The sequence below is a fragment of the Solanum tuberosum genome, unplaced genomic scaffold (genome assembly GCF_000226075.1).
Source record: "Solanum tuberosum cultivar DM 1-3 516 R44 unplaced genomic scaffold, SolTub_3.0 scf00291, whole genome shotgun sequence".
NCBI lineage: Eukaryota > Viridiplantae > Streptophyta > Magnoliopsida > Solanales > Solanaceae > Solanum > Solanum tuberosum.
Window position 1 is genome coordinate 282,561 of NW_006239218.1, and position 3,962 is coordinate 286,522.

Below are 3,962 nucleotides of genomic sequence, written 5' to 3' on the forward strand. Positions count from 1 at the left end.
TAAACCACAACCACTATGTGAAATCACCATTAAAATACATCTATCCTATCAGCAAGCAAGACCCAACAACAATATCAATACATATTTGCTAAATCACACCCCAAGAATGAGGGTTTTTAGCCACACATCAATAAATAATAAAATACACCTAAAATGACAATAAAATCAAATGGGTATAAGGAATTAAATGTTGATTTAAGCAAAGGAAGACGAATGGAGAAGACCCACTTCCAACTTGGGGAAGATTTATCCCTCTTTCTTCACGTCTCCCACAAAAACCTCTCCAAACTTGAGAGAAAAATATCCTAAAAAATACTATTCTATTCTAAAAATTATAATAATCATTCGACTCCCTAAAAATTAATAACAAGTTTAGTATTTATAGACTTCAGAAAATAAGTGCTGGCGGATCTTTCGGCGAGGTTAGTCAAAATCGTCGATTAACTCGGCGATTCACTCTTTGGTGTAGTTCGTCGCCGTCTTGCATTAGTCTTCATCGTCGTCGTGCTCTGTGTCATTGGGAGGTATAGTACTGCTTCACGGAACTATTCAACGAAGTGTCGACTGCTCCTTTCATCGCCTTTTTGATCCTTCTCCTGCAGGGCTTCGCGTACTGGAACAAAGGGTGGAGTTCATCCCTTCGGCGAGTCGCCAAGTGTGCTTGGCAATACACAGGCTTCAGCTTCTTCATTCTTTTCAGCCTTTTTGTTCCTTTTTGCGCCTAAGTGTCTATGCTTCCACCAAAACTTCAAATACCTGAAACTTAAGAGTTTTCATTAGATATTAAGACAAAATAAGCATTTGAGGACACTATTTCTAACAAAAAAAATCCTTAAATGAGTCCAGTTTGTGGACTCATTAACACCCCCAACTTAAACTTATGCTTATCCTCAAGCAAACTCAAGTTCAGCCATTCAACAAAGTGTCTAAAATAATGCTACACAAGACTAAATCATGAACATACACAACAATACTCAAATTACTTATGCGAAGATTAACTGTGTACTCAAAGATTCAAGTTGTGACACACCACTACCAAAGATATACTTGCTACTAATGCAAGTTCAAGCTCAACAATAGTATCTGAATGCCCTCACACAAAGAATGATTCCATATTCACACAGGGGTATATCAATTTAAGATTAGGAATCAGATGCAATGCTCACACTCAAAAAGAGGAACACAATGCATGTTTTCACCCATAGGTTTGCCCTTATTTTCCAATCAACCTTCGATTTGGCTTGCTCAAGATCAAAAATGACTTTCTAAGGCTTGTAATGGGGCTGAGAGCAAAGGTATGTTCATTTAGGCTTATTGACTAAAGATCCTCATGAATGTGATGCTCACAACAGTTCCTTCCCTTTTCCTTCATCATTTTTCTTTAGTCTTTAGTGCTCATTAGTCATCCTATTATTCGCTTCCCATGAATTGTTAGGAGACCTCATTTCTTTTGTACTTTATTCCACAACTTTCTTTTTCATTCTTCTTCTTTTTCTTTTTTGTCCTTTCTTTTATTTTCTTTTTTATATGGAGGGGTTCCATTTTTCTCAAAATCACGGGTAAGAGGGACTTTCGCGCACTTCTTGATTTGCCTTCTCTTTTCACCACACCCCAACTTAGGCTTTTGGCTTAAGTTGGCTATTCAAACTAACCACAAATTCATGAGGATTATGGGTGATGGGTTAAGAAAGGTCTAGTTTTCATCATGTTTCTTCCAAAGAAAGGTAAGGCTCAAAGGGTGTTCAAAAGAGTTTCACACGCTCACGGGTAGGTCACAAAAGAGGTATATGTCAAATTAGCTCAGACTCTTTAAAGTTGCCTAAAATCATTTCAAGAGCACACCTTACTAAATCAATCAGACTAACAGGGAAAATTCTAGGTTTATTCATGCAAGGTTCAAGTAAGCTCATCACACATGGCATCGACACTAAATCCAAACAAGACTATACACTATCGCTAGTGTGCAACGATCATCACAAGAGAAAATCAATTCGATAAATGGCTAATCACAACGGGATGCAAAGAGTTCACATATTGTCTATGCAACTTCATTTAGTCTCATCGCAGCAGAACGTTCATGTTCGTTCAATAGAGAGCACTATTTAAGTCATCGATATTGATCAAAACCGAGACTTAAATTTGTACGAGAACAACCACTTTCAACACAAGCGGTGGCAAAATTTTCAAAAAATAATAATAAATTTTTGAAAGAGTCAAAATCGTTTTGCAATTAATTAAAATCAGGAAGAAGCCATAAGCTTAAACAATTGCGAAAACAATATAAAGCACCATTTTTAACAGACAACCCAAATATATATAACAATAATCTAGAGGTCAAATTAAAGAAAGACAGAGATAGGGCTAGAGAATAATCCTGGTTAGGTAGCTATTTCGAGTTGAAGTCCTTCAACAGATGTCGCGCAAAGCAGAAGATATGTTGGGGACATTTGGTGCATTGTCGAGTGATTCATCAAGCTCTGTATAGCTTTTCTTAGCATTCCAATGTGCCTATGTTCAACCCACACTCTCGAGTGATTAATCAGCTACCTTTTTGTGCGTTGGCCTGTAGGTTATCCAGTTCATTCCCATTCAGTGATAGCGCTTTGACTTCTGAGTGATTCGGCGCTTTGCCAAACAAATTTTTACCTTGCCGATTTTTACAGAACTTCTCAACTGCTATGAATGTTCAAACGGTGTTAACCATTTGGGTCGTCGATCAGGTGGGCGATTCGCCGAAACTGTCCTGAGCTCGCCGAGTTTTACAACCTCCAGATTTTGAAGATATCTCGAGTCAAACGGCGGAATAGATTTGATTGCCGGCTTCTTTGGTGACTCACCAACTGGGTCTGCTGCTCGCCATTCTGCACCTCTTTGGCACCTATTACACTTCAATCTATAAAACTAAGACACTATTATTTTACTAGTACTCCAATATAAGATAATATGGGGTTTTGGGTTGCCTCCCAAACAGCGCCCGAGTTAACGTCGCGGCACGACGCAAGTCAAAGACTACTCTTTGTCCTCAGAATCATCCATGGTATAATTAGGTGAATCTTTGGTGAACGGAGGATAATGACCCGTCATTAAATGGGTAATTTGAGCATCCTGCAATTGAATTGTCATGGAGTGAGAGGCTGACGCTTTGTTTAGAATTTCGATGTTTTCCTTCATCTCATTCAACATCTTCTCATGTGCCTCAATCTTTTGTTGAATGAGTGACAGGGCTTCATCATCCTGTATACCTCTACTTCTTCCCAAGTCTACATTCTCGAAGGGAGGAGTGTTTTTCTTTTCTCATGGTTTGTACCTCAAATTCCATGACTATGGTAGATAGAGCATTCAACTAGGTAGCTAGTGCGTCCAACTCCTGCTTCTTTTGGCTTCTTTGTTGGCTTCTATCATGCCATCAAGGAGTTTTGCTACAACTTCATAGGGCTGGTGTAGCATACCGCCCTCACAAATTTGATCGGCTATATCTCTATTATCAGGTCCTAGACCTCTGTAGAAGCACTCCAGTAGCCCCTTGTCTGTCATCCCGTGAGATGGGCTTGGTTGCAGCACCGCTTGAAACTTCCCCCACATTTCCTAAATAGTCTCATCCCTTTCCTGTTTAAAGGTCAGGAGGTTGTCCCTGAGGTTCAATAGTTTCAGAAGAGGATGATCTGTGTGGTATCCATAATGGTTTTCCATCCTTAGTTCCCTTCTTTGATACTCAAACTAGCAAAACAAAATTACAATTTAGATTATTAACACTAAAACTAGAAAGAATCAAAAAATTTATTCAACTACGAATTCCCAAATAACACCACTCCCCAGTAGCGGCACCATTTTGATGCTTATCCTGACCAATGACACTAACCTACGGTATGAGTGTCTACGATCGTCGATAATATAGTAACCCAACTAAAGGTTAGGATCGTGTCCCAAGGGAGTGGTTTTGAGAATTGATAGAAAAATAAAAT

General features: G+C 38.9%; 1 protein-coding gene across 1 annotated transcript in view; it reads right to left on the reverse strand.

Moving 5' to 3' along the window:
- Positions 1 to 715: 715 nt before the first annotated feature.
- The window catches only part of LOC102590150 (uncharacterized), a 29,355-nt gene continuing 26,108 nt past the window's right edge, over positions 716 to 3,962 (reverse strand). Inside the window, exon 4 of the transcript XR_001475019.1 lies at positions 716 to 756. The gene's annotated coding sequence lies outside the window, so the exon portion shown is untranslated. The remainder of the gene's footprint in view (positions 757 to 3,962) is intronic.